Raw genomic sequence first — 23,711 nt, 5'->3', positions numbered from 1 at the left:
TCTATGCACTAAAGCCATATTAAGGAAAAACAATACCAAAGGCCAAAAACAAAATGACTTTTCTAGGTATATTGATTTAAAAAGGACAATTCCTTTCTTAAGGAAAATTCTGCTTCCTGATATTGAAAGTGATTAATAAATGATGAAAATGGGGTGGCTACTCAGAGCAGGCATGTAGCACAGCACTGGGAACACGGCTTGGGAAGTATCCTACATCAGAGCCCCTTGAGTTAAGTGCCAGCTCTACTTCTAATCCAGCTTCCTGCATTTGGCATGAAGGCTGGCTTTTATCAGAGAGAACACATGATATTTGTCCTTTGGGGATTGATTTATTTCACTGAGCATACTGGTCTCTAGTTGAAGCCATTTGGCTGCAAATGGTAGGATTTCAGACTGTTTTTGCTGCATCTCAGGGGGTTTGATCGTTTTGTTTTATTTTCATTCATTCAATAGAAAAGTTTTTGTTTTTCTTATTCATTTCCTCAAAAGTCACACAGTAGTATGGTTTGCCTCAGGAAGGTCTTTGATTTTCTTTTTCATTCCTTCAGTGACATATTGTTACATGACAACATGTTAAATTTCCTATTTTTCTCTCTGTTGTTGATTTTGTTTTATGGCTTTTCATTTACGGGGACGTATAGTAACTGTGTAGTAGAGATTAAAATCAGTATGCATCTCTCCTTACAGATCAGTGAAACTGTTGAACATATTCTGACAATAGAATCCTGGGCTGTCTGTCATTGTCCATGCCTACAATGTCAGATGGAACCTCTCTCTCCCTTTCTCTGTCTTTTTTCCTCTCTCTTTCTCTCTCAACATGAGATCATAAAAAGGTTCTTCAGAAGTCCCATGGAAGTCCATATTACAGAAAAACTATTTTTTAAATTTTGTACCAAAACAAATATACCCTTTAATTCTATTTTCTGTGAACTAAGGTATTCTTATTAAAATATATGGGGAAAGGGACTAAATACATTGGAAAGGCTTCCAATACTCTATGTTTTAAATGATACATGAGTTTTCCAGAGCATTCAAGTTAAGAATGACTGCATAACACATTCAAAAATAACCAGGAAAAGAGGGATTCCAGTCTAGTAAGAAAGGAAAACGCTACAGGCTGAACCCCTCAGGTGCTTCATCCCAGGAGAACCCCTTCGGAGCTCTCTGCTGGGTAACATGCACGGTGACCACCAGAAGAGGAAGCACAATGTTTCCCAAAAGAACTGGATGACAGAACCCTCTTAGCAGTGAGCATCTACGAATCAACACCTTGTCTATAGAATGCACATGGGGATTGCAATGACTTCGTGGAAAACTGGAATTACAAGATAAGTCTGCTGTGGCTTAAGCTTGGAAGCCACACTTTCCCCCACCTACGTGGTCCTTTCTGCCCACCTGTGGTGCTCACACATCATCACCTGAGTGGAGGCGGTATTGCATTGTTGTGTAACCACTATCCTCTCAAACCCCCAGTTATGGCCCATAGTAGGGAGGAGCTCAGTTTCTTGGTCACATGTTTCCATTCATCTCACACCCCTGACTTCTACAGTACCTGCTTGCTCTCTGCTTCCTGCAGACTCTGAGGACAGGTAGCCCCTGAATATGGCCCTTGTATGTCTGTTTCCCCACCTTCTGCTCACTGTTTGGCGAGTCAGTGAAGATGAAAATGCTAAGATGCTTTGCATTTCTAATTTATGTACTTTCAAGAGTTGCAGGAAAGGTGAGTCCTAGCAGTAGTGGACAGAGAAGCCTAGAAAAGATGAATGCTTGCAGCTTTGTAAGTGTGTCCAGTTTGTTCACTGCCATGTCTCTTAGGATAATTTATATTGCTGGGAAAGCTGGAACATAGGTCTTCAGTTTGACAGATTTCATGGTAATTTGTTTCTCTCAGGTTTCCATTCAGACTGGATTGATTTTTCATTTCTAATTTCTAGTGGTCTCTGTTATCACCAAACTTGGTTAATAAAGACTCCTTAATACAGCCTAGACTTGTCTGGCATGAGCTCTGTGACACCCCACAAGAAGTTGACTATGGTGCAAACCAAATTTGAAACCCAGTTTCATTTTCTCGTAAGATGCATTTTAATGAATTTGTTGATGACATCTCATACAGGGATGATATTTCACTGAAAAGAAGCAAGTGGGTTTACCAAAACAGTGAGGAATAGCCTAACAGATCAGGTAGCAAGCCAAGAAAGCAGAAGTAGAAGCAGCCAGTCCTTTGTACCTTGCCAGGCAATCTTCCTCCACGCTCTTCACTGCCTGCACAGTGTCTGCTGGGCCTCAGCCATCTCAACTAGGCTTGTGCACTAGGCAGGCATTCATTTCCAGGGAGCTCCTGCTGGCTACATTTTTGGAAATAGCACCCCATCTGTTTGAAAACTTCGAAGAATATTTATTTGCTGGATTCCCTTCCAGATGATTTCACCAAAAACTGGGAAGCATTCTACAAATGTGTGTGACTCATCAAATAATAATACACAGAGAATTCCTTTAAAAAAAAAAAAGACACCGATTGGTTTTATAATCTATAGGGTGGCCTACAACACCTCTTAAGCACTCGGGATTCAGGATGGCTGAGAAAGGCCTGGGAGGACAACCCCAGAAGAGTTAGACCCCTCCACACTTTCATGGCAACAATACTGACAGTAGCCTTGCACATTGTAGGTTCTGCATACACTGATTCATTCAGTCAACCTCAAACTGAAAATATTCAAAAATGAATTACACCAGTACTGAACAGATACAGACTATTCTCCTTGTCATTATTTCAATTCAAAATGGCACCAATTTATATGACTTTGACATTATTGGAGAACCTAGAGATATATCCTAGTACACAGAAGGATGTACATACACTCAAGGGAAATAGCAATCCCCCAACTTCATATCAAAGACTTGTGCACCCATCAGTTTAGGTATTCAATCCCCAATGGACACTGGCAGTAGGTTAGGAGGCCAGTATAAAAGGTAGCTGTCTACTAGTAAGTTTTTTAAAAGTCATAGATGAGAAAGTTCCTAAAATCAGAAGCTGCTGAAGTCACCCATTGGTTTGCATAAGAGATGGGGCTGGAGACAAAACTGATGTAGCAACTGCAACCACCCCTGTGTACATAGGTTGATGTGGAAAACATACTAAACCAGACACCATACTGGCTAACACACACAGGAGTCAGGTCTGGGTTCACCTCAGATATTTCTTTGGGGACAGCCCCCCAACTGAACCTCTGGACTGAGAATTCCAATCATGGGGAGAATCGCAGATCTGTGGTCTGACCATGGTGTGTATGTGTCAAAAGTGGGCCTCCTCACTTGCTGAAGATGGTGTAGTATATACAGCATGCCCAGATGACATGGGGATATGGCAGTTCACTGGGGCCTGCAGAGGACATCTAATATCATAGTAGAGGATGGAGGGCAGAATAAATTGAACAACTCTCCCAACTAACCCCTGACAGCAAGTATCTGGGTGAATGGAGACTAAGAATGACTATGTCAGCCAATGGACCTTGTAAGGATTTCCTCATCCTTGGATCAGCAAAATCAACAGCATTTCAGAACTATGAAAAAACACTTGAGCAGAACCCTTGGAGCATGCTCCACACCGGGGACCCTGGGATGTCATCAGGTGGCCATTCCCGATCCCCTAGTATTGATGTGGTTAGGATGCTAAGTGTGGCTTCTCCCCTTCCCTCCCCACTTCCTCCAGATACAGGAAGAAGAAAAGAAATCAGAAGCAATGGTCTCATCCGCTTTCCTCTATTCTTCAACCTTTCCCACCCTAATCAGTGGCCCACATGGGCATGCATCCTTCTCAACTATGTAAACATCGACAAAAATAAAATTTCAAAAAAAAAAAGAAGAAGAAGAAGAAGAAGCTGCTGAGGATGGACTCCTAAAAGAAGGAAGATTCCCTGGACTGTGTGCCAATGGAAGGATATGTTGATTCAACTGAAGGGGAAGAAATAGAGATCCTCTAGTTAGGTCAAGGGCACCTGCAACCACAGGGACAGCGAACAACAGAGGTGGAGCCTGAGGCCTAACTTGGATCAGAATCTAGGCATCAGTACTGAGCCCACACACTCTCCTGAGTCATGAGAGACAGGACTTAAGATTCTGAAGATGTATTCAAGAGGCAAAGACAAAGGCAGACGATGACCTCTCACTGACTGGGTTCATTTCCCAAATATTTAAACAACTAGAGTTGACCAGGGGCCAAAGCCAGCAGCTGGAAATGTAATCTCCCACCTGGGAAAAGATGAAGTCAGAAGGCAGAGAAGGGAATTGAACCTAGGCACTCCAGTGTGGGGCCTGGGTGTCCTAACTGCTCAGTTAAACACCTGCTCCCATGAGCAAGGCTTTCGAAGGTGCAGAAGACAGAATCAAAGACATAGCTCTGGGCCAGAAGCTGTGGCAAGGGCATCAGGCTGTAACAGACCCCAGAGGCTGCAGCACCATGGTGGTCTGCATTTGAAGTCAATTCCTGGGAACTTAGCCCAGAACCTGTCTTTCGCACCAGGCACTAACTCCGCACCCATCTACACCACTCAACAAATCTTTGTGTGTTTGAGTGGTTGTGGATTCTACTGTCTGTAACTAAAACCTTGTTCCATACAAATGTAGCCTATAAAGCAAAAAGTGATGAGTTCTCTTACTGGAAGTAAACATCTCTGATGAAAATTTCAGAGCTAAAAATAAGTATTTATTCCTTAAGAGAATACTTTGAAAAACCAACTTAATCATCAGTTCAGACCTCAGTCCCTAAATCCTTGAACAATCTCTTTGAAGTCTTTCTTACATCAAGGGCATATCCATCATGTTTCCACACTAGCTCCAGAAAGAGATTTAAATGGAATTCATGAGTGTGTTTTGAAATGATACTCATTGCCATTCTATAGCTTCAAAGCATTTATGGAACGTAGAATAATTTTATTTGGAAACAAAAATTTTTGAAGACCAAGATGAAATCTTCAAAAATTTCATGAGAATGTGTGGATTTTCCACAATAATGCTAAAATACTTTGTAAAATACACACATGGACTGAATTTTCCAGTCATAGGATCCCTCCAGGGATGCACAAGGCTGTTGAAGTGCCCTTAGGGACTCCTAGGTTCAAGTCCTGGCTCTGTTTCTGAGTCCAGCTTCCTGCCAATACATGCCCTGGGGGGCAATGGTGACAATTCAAGCCACACAGTTCCTGCCTGTTAACCATGTGGAAGACCAGAATGAATTCTAGGCACCCGATTTTGGTCCTGCCCATCCTTGTCTGTTGTAGGCATTTCACGAGTCAGCTAGCAGATGGGAAATCAATCTCCTCCCCTCTCCTTTCTCTCTTGTGTCTTTTAAATGGATAAAATTAAGGATCAGTGTCCTGGTACAGCTGGTTAAGTCACTGCCCACGATGCCAAGATTCTGTATCACAATACCAGTTCAAGTTCTATTTGCTCTGCTTTAAATCCAGCTCCCTGATCAAGTGCCTGGGAAAGCAGTGGAAGATGGCCTACGTACTAAGACCTCTGCTACCCACACGGTGGGTGCCCTGAATCCTGACTCAGGCCTAGCCATTGTAGCCATTTAGGGACTAAACCAGCAGACAGAAGATCTAGGCACTTCTGCTCACGCATTTTTCTCTGTCACTCTGTGTTACCAGAAACACCCAGTGGGTTCTTTCCTCAGCTTAGTATAGAAATAAAAAGCCAGGAATCTGTTACAGACAAAAAAGTTTATTTGCGAAGGGACCAGGTGAGCAGGGAAGAGGGAGGGAAGGGGAAAGCACCTCCGGAGAGAAAGCCAGGAGGTAGGGTGCCTCTCAAAAGGGAGGGAGAGAGAGACACCAAAGATTTAAGGAAGGGTCTTGGGATTTCAAGCATTCCCTGACCCCTCCTTGTTGGGCAGGAACTACAGGTAAGATGTTCCCCATTGGTGGTTTCCTAATCAGTTAGGAAGTGGGTGGGCAATGCTGGTGCCACCCACCTGAAGGTGTGGCTAAGACCTCAGCAGGCCTGGAAGGTCTCACTCTGCCTTTCAAATAAATAAATAAATATTTAAATAAATGAAAATTGAGTAATCAATTTTTTAAAAAGATCTCCCAATCGATTATGGAGAAATGAGACAAAGCACAGGGAAAAACCAGACTATGATCTTTGTTGACATGGACGCTTTACAAAGATTGAGAAAGGTATGAAATATCAATGACTAGACAAGCTAAGGTTTCCAGTCTGCAGAAAGGATCATGATGTTGGCTTGGGAAGTAGCTGTTTGCATCCTAGTAATTGCATAGCAGTTGCAACAGAAAAAAGCATACAGAGAAACACTTTATCCTTCCCATGTTTCAGCCACACAGTCTGAACATTTATATGAATGTATAATGAAGTCTGCTGTTACGGATAGTGTATATATCAATGGTTTAGCCAGGAAAGTGGCTGTCATGCTGTGCCTAGGGCTTCAGTCTGAGGAACAAATATCAATGACTGGGTCTTTTTCTGTCTGGGTCTTTCTCTGATAAACTCACAGAGAAGCCCAAATTGCAGGCTGGGAAAGACTTTGTGTAGAAAACAAACCAGAATTACACTTCTATTGCTCGCTCCCAGAGCACAGCACCGTATGTAATTCTAAAGCCAAAACCTCCTTCCATAATCAGCCATGGAAAATCAGCTGGTCTGCCTTCAGCGCTGACATCCATCTAGTTAGACCTCAGGGTGATTCATCAATAATTTAGCAAGCACATGACTGATTTTCCAGTTCCTGTTTGATCATTAGGAGATGGGAGATCAGTAAAAAGTGCATCACCTTCTGCTGCTACACAGCATCTAATTACATTAAGCAATTTCACTTGAATCAAGGAAAGTTAACTTGGAAGCATTTACGTTCTCTGGGTTATTAAACACTGGACAAGAGATGCATTGTGACACACGTAATGCAGGCTTTCCAATACTACCCACGCTGACGCCCTACCCTACTCTTGGAACAGATGGGAAATGACACCTCTAATCACAAAACAATCATTTTGGGGATTACCAGGGCCAAAATGTGAAGCAGAGAAGAACAACGACAGAACAAGTTAGCAAGAAGTAGTAGCAAGAACATTCCATGAGACATTTCCAGGAAAGAAAACTGATGCCAGTTGTCACAGTGCAGTTTATGGAAAGTGCCATAAAGCAGTGGGCTCCAACAGGCTCGAGGAAAGCTGCCCTCCAAAGTGAGCCAGGCAGGGTATTGAAACCACTTCTTGGGGCCCAGTGTGGTGGCCTAGGAGCTAAAGTTCTCACCTTGAAAGCACTGGGATTCCATATGGGTGCCAGTTCTAATCTCGGCAGCTCCACTTCCCATCCAGCTCCCTGCTTGTGGCCTGGGAAAGCAGTCGAGGGTGGCTCAAAGCCTAGGGACCCAGTACCCTTGTGGGAGACCTGGAGGAAATTCCTGGCTCCTGGCTTGGGATTGGCACAGCACTGACTGTTGCACTCACTTGTGGGGTCAATCATCGGACAGAAGATCTTCCTCTCTGTGTCTCCTCCTCTCTGTATATCTGACTTTGCAATAAAAATAAGTAAATCTTTTAAAAAAAAACACTTCTTATTCACTTCTTGTTCCTGAAAATGAAGTCTGAATTTCCAGCTTCCATTCAAGAATCCATGTACCATGTCTCACCTGCATGTACATACATAAAGATAGTTTAGCTTTGAGCTATGGGGGCATTGCACCACAACAGGTAAAATTGCTGCCTATGATCCAGCATTCCAGGTGGGCCCTAGTTTGATTCTCAGCCAACCCGGCTCCCTGCTAATGCTCATGGGAAAAGCAGTAGAAAGTGTCCCAAATCCTTGGTCCCTTGTCACTCACATGACACACCCAGACTTGCAACCACCTGGGAAGTGAATTGATGGAAGATCTCTCTCCCATCTCTGAAATTCTTTCAAAATTAAATAAATCTTTAAAAAAAAAAAAAACTGGTCCAGCTGTAAGAATAAGGTGAATTCACCCAAGTCAGGGTGTTTTTCCAGTCCAGTGATCCTTAAATGCCTTCAAAAATTTGGGAGCTCTTTTAGCAGATTCTAATATATTAACATATGTATTATTGAGCATACTCTGATAAAAGTTCATAGGAAATTGGAATGAAAGTTTATTTTGATGCAAAAAATCAAGGTCTATCCACAGTTGCTGCATAATATACATCTGATATGAACTTTTTGAAGATCCCTGCATAGTAAATATAATGCATAAAATGTACTCGCAGAATCACACATAATATACATAATTAGTGTATAATCCTACGGTAAGAAATCAACCCCCTTTGAGCACACACCTATTCAACAATGACTAATACCTGATGAAAAGCAAGTGCTCACTAACTCAAACCCACTCACATTTTGAAATTTGAATCCAATGGCACCAAGAAAACCTACTCTGTCTGCTCCTGATATTGAGAGTACTCCAACCCTGCCCTTAAGCAAGCATCTCTCTCTCCAGCTGTACACTTGGCCTTCACCAAGCAGCACCTGCAGAGCCCCTAGGAAGATGATGCATTGTCCTGCTCATCAGGTGGCCACATTCTGCCCATTCCATCTCAGCAGCTTTTGTGTTCTTCCAGCTAAGTCTACTGAGTTGTACTGGTTCATGACTTATACTTCAAAATAATCTGGAACCTATTCTGTGCCTGTGTAAAAAGGGATGTATTTCAGCCCATATACATGCACACACTCACATGCACACATACACAGATGCACACACAAGTACCTGCTTCACACATGCAGTGTGCATTCCTGATGAAGTAACTGGCTGTAACAATACCTGGCTACATACAGTGAGTGACTATACAGTTCTATGTCTGAGTTTAAAAACACAAAGAATGGAAGTAAACCCTGCATCAACAGGGAAACCTGGAGTTCATGTGAAGTCATACACCAGCTCCAAGTATCCTCCCAAGAGTCACTGCAACATGATTGTCTCAGCACATGATTGGCAGGGCTTCACCTAACACTGTCTGCGTAGTACACAGCCTCATTTCTCACCCAATCCATCTCCTTTAACATGCAGCTTGCTCTCAGTGGAGCAAGGAAGAAAGTATCTATAATGTCACCCAAGTTAGCAACATCAGGAAGAAGCCCTTGTGGGGAGCCCATTCACAATGGGTTTCCAGAGACCACTGAAAGGCTGCTTCCAAAGCTGCCTAATTAAGCAGGCGTGTTCAAGGGACTTTTCATTTCCCTCTCATTCTGAAAAGCAAGGATTTCCTCACCTCTTCCTTCCAGCCCCCCTAAAAAGCCCAGGAGAGAGTTGAAGACTCTCAGTGTTATTTCTCTCTGCATGTAAGACATTACATTTTCATCCCAGCACTCTTTTCTGCTCTCAAAAATCCACCAATCTGAAAGTGCAGGTGAGAGGCAGCCCCAGGTTTCCACGATGCTTCTGGACCCAGCAGGCTTGCAGCGGGCCTCCATGGCTAGATTGGATGCAGTAAACACTGAGCACCAGCTACTTCCCGGCCATAGACAGTCCCTGGGAGTGCAGCTACCCTGGGAGAGTCATGCACCAGCCCAGTGGGGGAGACAGAGATGGAACCACTCTTAGGCAACAATCTAGCACAGGAGGGAGCAGCTGAGTGCCCCAAGAGAACCTGAGACATCCTGGAGATGTCAGCCAGCAAGAGGCTTTGGAGATGAACAGCACTGATGTTTGGAAAATCCAGGGTCTACTCGAGGAGCCAGCACCATAAAGATGCCAAATGTCACCCAAATGTCTTTACTCAGAACCTTCATAGGTTTGAACTGTCCATCACAGGCAGGCAAGGTTAACCCAAAATAAGTTTTCAGAAGTGGGTACCTGACTTTAGTGGTGAAGACGCAAGTTGAAAAGCCTACATCCATATCAGAATGCCTGGGTTCAAATCTCAGCACTGCTCTCAATTCCAACTTGCTGCTAATCCACATCCCGGGAGGAACAAGTGATGGTTCAAGGAGCTGGGTCCCTGCCACTCACAGGGGAGATGCAGATTGAGTTCCCAGCTCTTGGATTTAACTCCAGCCTAGCTCCAGCCATTGTGGGAATTTGGGAAAGGAAACAGTGGGCAAAAAATATCTTTGTCTCTCTCCTCTCAAATAAAAATAAATTTGTTTTTATTCAATTCCTAAATTAAAAAAACAATAAGCTGAAATGTCACAAACTTGTGGTTTCAACCAGAAGAGAAATGGACCCTAAGATATTAAGTCTTAATACCTGTCCTATTTGCACCACTAGGAGGTATTCCATCTGCCTACATCAAGGCATGCAATCCTGGGACCAACACCATAGTTTGATGGGTAAAGTCACCCACTGACATCCCACAGACTCCAGTTTGAGTCCCGATTTCTCCACTTCTACCCCAGGTCCCTGTTAATAATCTGGAAAAAGTTACAGAATATGGCCCAAGTGTTTGGGCCCCTGCACCAACATGGAAGACCCAGAAGAAGTTTCTGGTTCCTGGCTTCAGGCGGGGCTAAGTTTATTTGGGAAGTAGACCACAGAATGGAAAATCTCTCCCTCTCTGTAACTCTGCCTTTCAAATGCATAAATAAATATGAAGAAAAAATACAGCCCTTGGCCTCCATTTAAAAGGTATATAATTAACCAGCAAGATCTTCCTATAATTCTATTACAGCTATGCAATTTACATACAATGAAACAATGACATGAATAATAGACACACATCTCGGGGAAACACTCCCTTTCAATCACCTGCAAAGGGAAAACATCATGCATAAAACAGGACAGAAACAGTATTTGGATGCAGGTCTTAGCAACACCTAACTACATTATGTACTGAGCTAACTTTGTTTCCCATAGCCCCAATTTTGCCTTCTTTAAATGCAGCTTTGACTCAGACGCCACTAACACCAAGTAGAAATTGATCAACAATAAACGAAACCTTCAACTGCTTAAAACTTTGAATTAGGACAGTGAAACATGCAAAAGCACAAGAAAAAAAAGTCAAAGCATCCATAATTAGATAATCAGAATGTCTACAATTTGAAAAGCATGACCTCCTGCCTTAAAAAAAAAAAAAAAGCAATATGCGATGGTTCAACTTTCCTGACATTTGAAAGATCTGCCCACCTCCTTTCACACACAGCACTCCCCATTTGGTCACAAGGCCAGCATGGCAAGGTTCTCAGGGCAGGCACTCAGTCATTGGCAGCCCCCAGACAGCCAGCAGCAGCATTGCCATTGAACATCCAACTAAATTGTTCAGGAACAGAAAGTTACTTTAGATACTGTTCACTTTGCCTAAGGGAAAAACAGTACAAGAAAAAGGAGGTAAGGTTAAGTGGATGGTCCATCATTATTAGATATTCCAGTGCCTCAAGCCGCAGTGGAGCCACACAGATGGGGTGTGCGTCTGGTTGTGTGTGTTTCTGATTGTGTCTCAGTGTCTATGTGTGTGCCTGTACATGTGACTCTCATTCTGTTTGTATGTATGTATGTGTGTTTACGGTGACGAGAAGGATGTGGCCCAGCCTGTTGGTACATCAGACTAATCCTCCATCTGCAGTGCTGGCCTCCCACATGGACATTAGTCCATGTCCTGGCTGCTCTACTTTCGATCCAACTCTCTGTTTATCACCTGGGAAAGCAGCAGAGGATGGCCCAAGTCTGTGAGCCCCTGCACCCATGTGGAAGATCTGGAAGGGGCTCCTAACTCCTGGCTTTGGATCAGCTCAGCTCTGGCCACTATAGACATTTGTCACTGTAAAATCTGCCTTTCCAATAAAAATAAATACAAAATGTGACAGAAACAAAATGAGAGAATTCTGCTCACGTATCCAGCCAGCTCAACAATACAGAAGCCCACAAGACTCTGTATTAGGTAAGCAGGGATCGAAGGGAAGAAGTACTTTAATTGCTACAGCATGGCGCCTGGGCACCAGATCTGGGGACCACTTGAGAGATGGACATTGAAAATAATAAGCCAATTCAGGCTCATCATGAAATGTGATAAATTAAAAAAAAAACAAACTGGTAGAGAGTAGGGCGAAGTGAGAGCAGGAGGCTGGTGTGGCTGCCCTCAACAATTAAAGACCCCTCTTCCCGTGGCTTCTCTAGTCTTTCCCTGGCAGACTGAACTTATCCCTTTCAGAGTTACTGTTGATTCAACTTCAAGGAGCCACGGAAGAGATTTTCAACAGCTGCTGTCACCTGCAGTGCTCTCCAGGGTAGATCATTCTGGCACCAGAATCTCAATCAACACAGCACCAAGCAAGATTCTCCCAGAGAAACAAGGGCTGCCTCGCTGAGTCAGACATGCTCAGCCAGCTGTATCCTGGTGCAGACAACGTGGATCCTCAAAAATCTAAAATACACTGGCACCCACCCCTTTTCTGCATTCTGTCATTTGGCTTTTGTCTGCTGATAGGGTCATCCCAGAAGCACAAGAGAACAGCAAATGTACCCCCACATCAGAAGAGACCAGACACGGACCATCCAAGCAACCCTGGAGAGAGTTGCAACAGAAAAACAAACAAGCGTCTTTGTAACTTCCTGTGGCCCCATGTGCTCAAGTGGAGCTAACTTCTAATCTATGTGGCACCAAAAGAAAAAAAAAGAGTTGGAAAACTTGGGTACTACAAAAGCAGAATCCTTTCAGGGAAAAAAAAATGTCTTAAATGAAACAAATGTCTATAACTTGCAGATTGACAGATTTTAATAAAACAGTTTATGAAAACCCAGGTTGCTCATTTCCTCCCCACCCCTGACAACACACTTTTCCTTGCCGTTGCCAAGAGCAACCAGTTATAAAGCAAGAGAAACAAAGAAAAATTAAGGGAAAAGTCAAATGTTTTATTCCAGTGGAAATGTTTATTCCTGAATTTATGGTTTCATGAAATGCTTTTTTTTTTTTTAGAGAAATTTCACAGTCCAAATGGCTTTCAAAACCATCACATGTATATTTCACTCTCACAGAATGGCAATCAGTTATTAGTCCACTAAAGGTTCTGTGAAGTCCTGCACAGTTTTGGAAAGTGTTCTTATTTGAAAGGGTGAAAGAGAGAGATCATTCATCCACTACTTCACTGTCCAGGAACCCCATGTGAGTAGCAGGGCTCATTACCTGCTTCCTCTTCTCCTGTGCTTTAGAGTGAGGAGCTGGATGGGCGAAGAGGCAGATAAGGTCTCGTCGCTGGTGAAGTTACTTTTGTAAAATTTAAATCTTGTTTCTCCCCATTTCTTACCTTTCCAAGAGCACATTCTCCCCCTTGAGACAGAACAAAAGACAGAATTAACATGTCAATTCCTAGCTCTTAGAGTTGCCTGACTTCTCAACTTATCATCAGATTAGAGGAGGAAACCACCAGTCTCACCCTTCTGATGTCCTTTAGCTCTGGACAAGATGATAGACCTTACTGCCCATTGTGAATGAGTATTTTTTTTTTCTTTTTTCTGCCTTTTGAGTGACTTATTTGGACCTCCTCCCTGAGATGGTGCATAAAAGATACCATTTCCATCGCTTCTTCATTTCTTCGTGTCTTTCCTCCCTTGGAACCCCTTCCCATCACTACAAGAGGAGCTTTCTTTCCTAAATAAGTCTCGCCTTGCAAACCAGAATTGTCCGCATGAAAATTCTTCCATATGAGACAAGAAACAAGGTTGCTGTCTTTTGCTTCAAAATGCCTGCAACAGTTTTGGTGCCATGACTCGGATATTGCCAACATGACTCGCATATTACCAGTGAGACTCAGATTAATGCCAACGTGACTCAGATAACATCAGTGTGATTTGGATTCACACGCAGATATACAGAGAGGAGGATATACACAGAGGAAGATCTTCTGTCTGATGTTTCACTCCCCAAGAGGCCGCAATGGCTGGAGCTGAGCCAATCCGAAACCAGGAGTCAGTAACTCTTCCAGGTCTCCCACACGGGTGTGGTACAAGGGTCCCAAGGCTTTGGGCTGTCCTCAACTGCTTTCCCAGGCCACAAGCAGGGAGCTGGATGGGAAGCAGGGCCTCAGGGATTAGAACCAGCACCCATACGGAATCCCAGCACATGCAAGGTGAGGACTTAAACGATGTAGTCGCTAATGTGAGCAGAAAACCCGAGTCAACACAGGTTATTCCTCCAGCTCTCATTAGGACATTGTTTACATAGGTCTTATAGAATCAGGCCCGAAGTTTGCGGTCAGGTGTCCGTCGAAGTGTTAGAACAAAATTTCAAAAGGGAGAGCATATTTTGTCGCAGCGACCCAGATGCAGCAGGGTGCAGGGGATATATTTTGGCACTTAGCTGCTTCCTGGAGACTTGTATGTTTCTCCAGGACATCAGAGTATTGCACCAGGCAGAGCCTAGGGTAAGCATGGGGACGCAGGAAACAGGAAGCGGATGTTACTCCTGGCACATGCAGTTAACGAGACATCACAAGGGTGGAAGGACGAGCGACTGTGCGTCGAGTGTGCTGACTTCACTCCACCTTCCTCCTTCTTCTGTGATCTTCAGCAAGCACCCAGTGCTCCAGTACATGCTATTCTGACGAGTATGTCAGGTGCCAAAACCAGGATTTTACTTGTATGGCAGGAGTTCCAGAGCTAGCATGTCACAGGAATGGGGGGTGCCTGAACGGAGATACCCCTTGGGGTGCTCCGCAATTACAGGATGCCACAGCCTGGCTGCCAGCTTTGAGCTTTAGAGTGGAGAGAGTTAGTCTGGATGGGTCTTTCTTTGCCTAACTCTGCTGTGCTGTGCTGGCCTCCTCGCCACGTGGAGCACACAATGGCTTTTCTTGGACCTTCCCTGTTATGTTATATAGCTTATCATTGTTTCATTTTAGGCTTATTTGTTCGAGATCTAACAGGAGGTTGAAGTTCATTTGTCTTCCTTGGTCACTGATCTCGGGAGAACCAACGGGGAATATTGCTAGTTAACAATGGGCAGACCCCAGACTCTGCACCCCGGGGAGAACTTAAAACTCATTAACTCTTTGTAGCTGAGAGGATACTTTCCCTTTGGCAGTCTCCTCTGCCCCCACTCGAATTGCAATTCTATGAGCCTTTTGTTTCATCGTGTACTCACTGTTACTGCTGTGTTTATGTGCTAAATCAAGTTTTTTCTATGTCAGTGCAAACTGGCTTCAGCAATGAGTTCTCAGTTGTTTTTGCCAAGTTTTCTGCTGCTTTCGTTGTTTTGGTCTTGAAGCGGGGGGTTAATAACTCTAGATTTATAGTTCCATCCTAGCTCTGATCAGATCCCGGCCTACAGGAGTTTACACTAGAGTGGTACTTGCTTGAGGAGGCGCAGCTACTGTGAGTGGATGTCATGTTCTATTAAAAAGTGAAAGAATACTAGCATAAATTCCAAAGATTCTTGATAAAGTTTCAAAGCTGCTATGGCATATACTGGTGGTTATGTTTATTGATCAAGCTAGTCTTTTAATCGTGAAGCTGTATCTGTGTGGGATAATTTTGTTGTTCTTGCAATTGTTGATTATTTATGTTCTAACTTGCAAAAAAGCATTGTCTGTGAGATTTTGTCTTACAGGAAGACAGCAAGTCCTAAAAGGATTGTCTTGTATGATTGATATTGTGGTACAACATCTTCTAATGTTTCATCTTTGGTTGCAATGGAATTTGAAATCCTGATTCTTTGTCAAAGCAACTTTTTTAAGTTTTCTTCAAGTTATTTCATCTTATTGGTGTACTAAATCTGCAGCTAGTTTCCAGTCAATGAACTATTAAACCTAACAGATGCTATTGGTACACTGTGAAACCCACTAAAAGTCTCATAATCTTATAGCTTTTATTGTTTCTAGCTGTTATCCTCATGAACAAGGGCCCTAAAAACAGTACAAGTGTGTATAAAGTCCTACAGGTGGTTCCACAGTGTGCTGTGTAAATAGATGTTTTATATTTTTTTAATTTATAATTCCGACAATGAATGCTTTTTTTCCCCCCCCATTATTTTTTTCTTATTTCTGGTTTCCAACAGATACTATTGCATCATTGCAGTAGAACTAAAGCAGCCAGTGTAGCTATTAGGTTCCACCTAAAAGCACCTTCAATAGAGTTATTAAGAGCAAGATGTGGTAACTTTACAAACACTTAAAGAGATTTTTCAAAAGCTGATACAAAAGTTTTTACTTTATAATGTTGTTATCTTGATATACGTGACAAGCTATGTAGTTTCCTATTTCAAATGGACTATGGACAAATGTTTCATACTGAGAATAGCCTAACAGAATCTTATTTTGATTTAAACAAATCTGAGATTAAGAGCCTCAGAGAAATCCCCCAGCTTCTTAAAATGCTTGAGGAATGGCTTTGAGTATATTCCACTAGATTCTATGTAGAGAAGAATAGGTGACATATAGATAACAGATTCTTAACCGCCCTGGACATTAGGATAGAACTTTAGACAAATGGGACCTGAAAGTTCTCTGATATCCTCTTAAAGGGGTCACCATGGTCTTTTACCTCAGAGACCAGGAGGGGATCCCATGGCAAAGCAGGATGAGAGAGGTGTGTGCTCCTGGTTCCAGTGAGACCCCCGGAGGCCTCCCAAGTGCTCTTCATTGCAGAAGCAACGGACACTTCATCAGAAAGGATGCCCAGGGCCATGTCCCAACTGCCAAGGAGGTCATTGGAGATCTGACTGTCCTCGAAGGCCAAGTACTTCAGGTCAGTCATCTCCCATTGGATCTCCCACATGGGACGGAAGCAGCCTGGGAACCTGCACAGGCTCAAGGCCATCCATGGACTTTGGTGACACCTCGTAACAGCATCGAGGAGCCCCGGGTGGTTTTCACAGTGGAAAGGAAAATTTTAAGTTTCCATCTGGACACTGCCTTCTCTGTCCTAGCTAGCTTGGGCTTCTTCCCTCTCTCAGGGTGACCATCAGGGTCTCTCAGGAGTCCCAAATTAGCTTAGGTGACAGACAGATTAATCTAGAAGATCAGAAAAGAAGTTTTTCTAGGGAAAAGTTAGTTAGCCTGTAACTGCTCAGCCTGTATCGCTGACCAGGCTCCTGACAGGGCATGTTTGCCATCGCTCTTCAGTTTGTACTAGACATCACTAGGTAGGACACCCTCACCATTCTGAGGCAGGGTTCATGTCTTCCTCATCTACTAAATTATTGGGGATCTCTCTGTTCATATATTTAAGACTCCTCTATTCTCCAACTGTCAATGTATGGCTTGTTACAACTACAGGACTAGTTCATTGCCTTTGCCCTAATGTGTGGAGTTTTGTGAATTCTTACTAGAATGCCATAAGCTGCTGGGTTATTGTAATTCACAACTAGTTTAGTCTTTTGCCATCTATGCTATGATCCAGATAAGTCTTGCAATGAAATGTTTTCAGCGCTGTGCTTTATGTTCTAGGCTCAATGTCTTCTGACACTCTTAGGGTTTCCAGCAACTGGTAAAGTACAATTGTTATTTTAAAAATCCACCATTTGTATACAAAGCAACTGTAGTATTTTCAAAAGTCAAGTAAGTTTAAATCTTAATTCAGAATCATCAATGCTAGACGAAATTATAACTCCATGGAAACTTAATGTTTACATGCCCTATATGGGTTCAAGTCCTAAAGCTACATGTTAACTTTCATTAGTTCTGTGCCTTCTAATGGACCTAGATAGCAATTTCATGTAGCTCAGAAAGTTTCATGTGTTCTATAATGTTCATTGAGTTTAATTGTTCCAAAACTTGAGCTTAAAAAGAATTATTTCAAACTGAAATCTAGTTCATAGCCTTAAACACTGCTCAAGTCCAATGTTCAACAAAATGTTTCTCATATCTAAGTTCTAAAACTCAAGTATTTAAACTGATGTTTCCACCTATCCCATTACATACTAGGTTGGGAGAGATAATAATTGTCTTTGTTTTGTCATCTAGACTTCAACAAGAAGGAACACCTTGAGTTCAAACAATCTGCCAGGCACCTCTGATGACTTCTGCCAGGCGTCTTTGATGACTTCTACGTTCCACTGGGGACCCTTAGACCGACCCCCAGAGGAATGCCCAACTGCTGCCTTTGAACTTCGTCCCATGTCAGCAGGAAGCAGTCAGAGCGGTCACCGTCCCATTTCCCCCTAACAGCAGTTAGGGTCACTTCTTCTGGGGGGCGGAATGAGAGAGGAGTTAGAGTGGGTAGTAGGCAGTTAGGGTACTCTGGGTCCCTGAGTAAAAGAGAATTTCTCCACCATGTCTTGAACTCACCAGGGCACGTCTCTTCCAAGGGACAGTGGTGCTATTAGCATATCAATTCCCCACCTGAAGTATCGGCCATTACCTTGGCTATTGTGGAAGGGCCTCAGGCTGATCTCTTTATCATTGAAAGGAGTAATACACCTCTGCCTAAGGCCTGGAATGTCCTATGTCTGGTATCTCTGTGACCTTTTGTTCCAAGGCCAGGTACCTTGGAAATCAGGAACTTTCTTTGTTTATGGAGAAACATCTTTGAGGGAAACCTTTAAAAGGTGCATTCCCCACCATTAATACGGGTTTTACTTCTTTGCCCCCTGCCACTATGGCAGAGGACTAGGGTTCTCCTTTTTCCTCCTGCCACATGGCAGAGGACTAGGGTTCTCATTTACTTTTCCTCCTGCCACTATGGCAGGAGGTAAGGGTTCTTTCTATCTCAAAGCCCCCTCCCGTCACTAGGACGGGAGTCTTCTCTTCTCAACTTTCCTAATAAATCTTGCGTTAAAACTAAACTGTGTCCGCATGAAAATTCTTCTTTCCTGCGAGACAAGAATTTGAGGTTGCTGCCATACTCGGAGTCAAAATTCCTGCAACAGAACCAGCACCCATACGGAATCCCAGCACATGCAAGGTGAGGACTTAAACCACTACGCTATCGCACTGGGCCCCACCAATGAGATTCATTTGCATCAGATTCCCTGCCACATTAACAGGAAGCTGGAATAAGGGGAAGGGCCAGGACATGTACCTAGGTATTCTGACATAGCAAAGATATAGGATATGGCATTTTAGCCACTAAACCAAACAATTCCTGCCCAGGTTTAGCTCCTTTTTTTTTTTTTAAGTAACTTTACTTCACCCTGAGTCTCCCATTTTTCCTTTTTTCATGTAATACCTGTGGTTCTTTAAGAAGTACAGTTGGGGCCCTGTGCGGTGGCGCAAGTGGTTAAGTCCCCGCCTTGCATGCCCGGGATCCCATATGGGCGCCAGTTCTAATCCCCGCAGCCCCGCTTCCCTTCCAGCTCCCTGCCTGTGGCCTGGGAAAGCAGTCGAGGACGACCCAAAGCTTCGGGAACCTGCACCCGCGTGGGAGACCCGGAAGAGGCTCCTGGCTTCGGATTGGCATAGTATCGGCCCGTTGCGCTCACTTGGGGAGTGAATCATCGGACGGAAGATCTTCCTCTCTGTCTCTCCTCTCTGTATATCCGCCTTTCCAATAAAAAAAATAATAAAAATAAATCTTTAAAAAAAATTTAAAAAAAAGAAGTACAGTTGCATGCCCTTAGCTGCCTCAATGACAAAATAGGATCTTGAGATGAAAGAGAAATGCTGTCATTTTTTTCATTATACCTTTCCCCACTATGGGTAAGATGGAAAGATTGCATGACAAAAGGAACCCTGATCAAGAAAAGATCCTAGGGCTCAACAGGTTAATCCTCTATTGAAACACAGGCATTCAATAGGGGCACCGTTTCCTGTCCCAGCTGTTTCACTTCCAATTCAGCTCTCTGCTGATGGCCTCAAAAAGCAGAGCAGGATAACTCAGTGTTTGGGACCCTGCACCCATGCGGGGGGCCAGGAAACATTTGAGCTGCGATGACAAAAGCACATTTACATTCTCCCTTTAGAGCAGAAGAAAAGGATCGTTGAAGACAGGGGAGATTCAGGGAAAATTACATGGCTTCTCCACACTCCATTGTGAATGAGGACCAAGTTTCCACTGGCATCAATATGCACAGGACTTTTACAAAGTTAAAAATCGGTAACACAAATCTCAGTGTGCTGATCAAATGGCCTCATAAATGCCCAAGTTCCTTGCAAGCTTGAGGGAGTCACGAACAGTATCCTTTTATGTTTGTGTTTTAGTTCACATCCTAAAAAAACCTGAGCTTCAAGTTGTTCAGTTGGGTAAAAAAAAAAATTGTTACTGCTGCATTTTATTGATGTGCACCTGTGCCCAAAGGTCCTTAAGGAAAGTTAGCACTGGAAAAACAAATGTTAAAAATGGAAAAGGCATTAAATTCACTGAGCAATAGGGCATCATCAAATTAGATTCCAAAGAGAAACTAAAACCTAGAAAGAAAAGATTTTATGCAACCCACAAAGTTATTATCGAAGAGATTTAAGGGAAATAATTACAAATTTAAGGACCAATGCATGACACTGAGTACCTTAAATATTCATGGGCTCCTCCACCTTCCCCAGTTCCCTCACAGCTGACAAAGCCATGTGGCAAGCACAACCACAGGGGTATGAGCAGAAGCGTATGTGTCATTTCTGGATCTACACATGTCAAAGCTAGTGTGCAACCCTCAGCTTGCTTGCTCTCACTCTAGCTCTCCCTTGTTCTGGCTCCTGCTTCCTTATTTCTCTTCTGCAGGCATTCTGGTAGCTTCAGCAATGACAGCTAAACAAACAGCCAGAATGGTTGAGTGACTGCATGGAGGACAACTGTCCTCTAGGGCTGGTCCCTGTGTCAGATTCTGAAGGAACAGGAACAAGCCTCCTGGGTGTTCAGACTGAGGTGTCAGGAGGAATACCTTGTCACAATGAAACTTAGTCCTGAGTAATATACTTCTCTGGTTTCCAAATCAAAATTCTCCAGCTCAGAGAGGATCCATTCAGTGGCTTCATCCAGGTCGTATCCTCCCCTAAAACTGGACATCATAGATTTTTTTTATTGCTACATCATCTATACCAGGGAAACAGAAGCTTTTTGTTTTTTGTTTATTGGATGGAGAGAGAGAGAGAGAGAGAGAGAGAGAGAGAGAGAGAGATTTTCCTTCAATTAGTTCAATCCCCTAACAGCTGGGACTGGGACCAGCCTGAAGCCTGGAGCCAAGACCTCAATCCAGGATTCCCATCATAGCTGGAATGAGTTCAGTTCAGCGAAGCTCTCAAGGTGCACATTAGCAGGAATCTGGAATTGGGAGTCAGAGCCAGAACTCCAGTATAGGGTATGGCTATCCCAAGGGCCATCGTTATTAGTTACCTGGCCAAGCATAAGACCCAGAAACCTTAGATCTTATGACAGGGCATTCTCCCTGGTCCTTACTGTACTTGGATAACAAGCTCACAGCTGCTGTGCTCTATGTCCTGGGTGACACTGCACACCCATGCTAAGACTCAAATCCTATGTAATCCAGAAACAACATAGGGCCAAGCCTGACACAGAGAATCCAGCTGAGGGACGTTTCGAAGTCATCATCTCAAATTCCATAACAGAGCCAGTAGCCCAAAATGTTTTATAGATTCAATTTACTTCTACCTCTCACGAAACCTCCGTCAGTCGGCCAAAGCAAACAGTAATCACTTCCCTACCTTTCTCAGCCATGAGTCCCTGTGGCTACTTTTTCATGTATGTTGAGAGCAAAACCGAACACAATGAAGGCCGTAGTTCCTTGATTGAACTAGCCATGTTTCACGGCCCTGTACACACATGTGGCTAGTGGGTACCATGACACATGATGTGGAACATTGCTATCATCATAAGACATTCTATCAGAGAGCATCTGTCCTCAAAGCCATTCTGTGCCACATAACATGCTCAAAGCCAAAACAGTGGCTTGCTGTGCGAAACAGCTCCTAGGCAAGGTGCCCAATGCCCTCTCCCAACTGAAGTTACCATTCACATCAGTGAGAGAAAACTGGGTCAGGTTTTCACAAAAACCTGAGGAAATAAGCTTTATGAAGAGAAGAGACTTACTTCAGAGATGTAGAGGGGTTATTTATTTGTTCGTTTGTTGCTTTCTTAAAGATTTGTTTATATTGGAAAGTCAGATTTGCACAGAGAAGAAGAGACAAAGAGAAAGATTTTCCATCCGCTGATTCACTTCCCAAATAGCTGCAACAGCCAGAGCTGAGCTGATCTGAAGCCAGGAGCCAGGAGCTTCTTCTGGGTCTCCCACGTGGGTACAGAGTCCCAAGGTTTTGGGTCATCACTGCTTTCCCAGACCACATGCATGGAGCTGGATGGGAAGTGGAGCAACTGGGACACAAACTGGCACCCATATGAGATCCTGCCATATGCAAGGTGAGGACTTTAGCCACTAGACTACCTCGCTGGGCCCATGGTGTAGATGTTTGAAGTTCAAATGGTCTTTCATAGCTAAAAAGCTGCAAAGACTGATAAATCCAATCAGTGAAATTTTATACAGCAACAAAAAGTAATAAGCTATGAAATCATGAAAAAGTGAAGGAAACTCAAGAGTGCATCGCTAAGTGTGAGAAACCAATGTGGACACCATGCACACTGCATGGTTCTAACTTCTATAACAATTAGAAAAGGCGACCCTACTGAGACAATAAAGAAAAAATCAGGAGTGAGGGGTGAGTAGATAGAGAGACGTTGAGAACAATAAAACAATTCCATTTGGCCTGGCCATGATACATATGTCAAAATCCAGAGTAGTCTTTTGGCAAGTCCCCATGAAGGTAACAACACGTGAGGAGGAAGACTCACCTGATAAGAGCAGGTGGGCTAGACTCATCCTCTCGCAAGGGCCTTCATCCAAGGACACCTCCCTCAGTAACCACAGGCCCTCTCACCTGTCCCCCACCCCCAGCTAAACAGCACAATTGGATTTAGTTTCCTCCTTCTTAATACCATCAGTTTATGACTTTGGGTGATGGTTAAACATTCATGCAAGTTCAGGGGCCAGGTCCTGTTCAAACTACTTCTGTCAACAGGATGCAAAAATCTTCCTGCCACAGAGCAAGTCAGTGAAGCCATCACTGACACTGACCTCATGAGGCAGCAAAGCAAACTTGACTTGGAAAATGCCAGGGGACTGTCTATGCAAAAGAATTTCTGCATGAGAACCTATCAAGAAGAACCCCAGAGTACACCTGACAGCACGATGGTATTCCCCTGGGGACACATCAACTGCAAACTCATGGCACTGACAGTAAGATGAAAATTCCTACAGGGTCAGCTCGTTAAAACTAAGTAGGAAAGGAATGCTGGAGAAAAGAACTCAGTCTCAACAGAAGAGCTGAACAGAACCCTCGAAGAACTGTCGCCGATTCCAACTCAACTGACGGTAATGATCGTGATGATGATGGTGGTGATGGTGATGATTGTAGCAGTGACAATGGCAGTGGTGATGGTGATGATGCTGATGAGAAGAATATTTTCTGAAACATACAGAGAATGCATGACAATATTGTAGCTCCTGCCTCTCTACGCAGTGGATTTATGTTGCAAAAGCGTCTAGGTCGTCTTAGAAAATTGTCCTACAATGAGATGCCACTACATTTCATTTTGGCTAAAATCCAAAATGTTGATGAGAATGTGAGCAAATGGAGCCATAAATACATTGCTTCTGGGAATATAAAACAATTTGGCAGTTTCCTACAAAATTAAACATAGGACCCAGACATCACAGAAGAAATGGAAAACTTATGTCCACAATAAAGCATTGAAGACTTGCACATGAGTGTTTATACAAAACTTTGATCATAATTGTCCAACCCAAAAGTGACAAAAATGTCCTTCCAGGGGCAGAATGGAAGCACAAACTGCAGTAAATCTAAGTAACAGAATA

At 43.4% G+C, this 23,711-nt stretch overlaps 1 protein-coding gene across 2 annotated transcripts in view; it reads right to left on the bottom strand.

The window, feature by feature from the left end:
* FRMD3 (FERM domain containing 3) overlaps window positions 1-23,711 on the bottom strand; it is a 263,993-nt gene that overhangs the window by 204,290 nt on the left and 35,992 nt on the right. The window lies entirely within an intron of this gene.

Source organism: Ochotona curzoniae, unplaced genomic scaffold, assembly GCF_017591425.1.
Source record: "Ochotona curzoniae isolate NIBS_2020 unplaced genomic scaffold, NIBS_Ocur_1.0 scaffold_3208, whole genome shotgun sequence".
NCBI lineage: Eukaryota > Metazoa > Chordata > Mammalia > Lagomorpha > Ochotonidae > Ochotona > Ochotona curzoniae.
Note: the sequence above shows the minus strand (reverse complement) of the source record. Positions and strands in the feature narration are given on the sequence as shown.